General features: G+C 39.3%; 1 pseudogene across 1 annotated transcript in view; it reads left to right on the top strand.

Annotated features, from left to right (window-relative positions):
- Positions 1-512, top strand: part of LOC104994576 — a 17014-nt pseudogene that overhangs the window by 536 nt on the left and 15966 nt on the right. The window lies entirely within an intron of this gene.

The following is a 512-nucleotide window of genomic DNA, read 5'->3' as shown; positions in this document are numbered from 1 at the left end:
CATCCATACATGACTACTGGAAAAACCATTAGCCTTGACTAGATGGCCCTTTGTTGGCAAAGTAATGTCTCTGCTTTGGAATATGCTGTCTAGGTTGGTCATAACTTTTCTTCCAAGGAGAAAGTGTCTTTTAATTTCATGGCTGCAATCACCATCTGCAGTGATTTTGGAGCCAAAAAATTAATCTCTCACTGTTTCCATTGTTACCTCATCTATTTGACATGAAGAGATGGAACCAGATGCCATGATCTTAGTTTTCTGAATGTTCAGTTTTAAGCCAACTTTTTAACTCTCTTCTTTCACTTTCATCAAGAGGCTCTTTAGTTCACTTTCTGCCATAAGGGTAGTTGTCCTCTGCGTATCTGAGGTTATTGATATTTCTCCCAGCAATCTTGATTCCAGCTTGTGCTTCATCCAGTCCAGCATTTCTCATGAGGTACACTGCATATAAGTTAAATAATCAGGGTGACAATATACAGCCTTGACATACTCCTTTCCAGATTTGGAACCAG

The sequence above is a fragment of the Bison bison genome, unplaced genomic scaffold (genome assembly GCF_000754665.1).
Source record: "Bison bison bison isolate TAMUID 2011002044 unplaced genomic scaffold, Bison_UMD1.0 scf7180017864260, whole genome shotgun sequence".
Classification (NCBI taxonomy): Eukaryota; Metazoa; Chordata; class Mammalia; order Artiodactyla; family Bovidae; genus Bison; species Bison bison.
The sequence above is the reverse complement of the archived record's forward strand: the minus strand, read 5'-3'. Positions and strand labels throughout refer to the sequence as shown.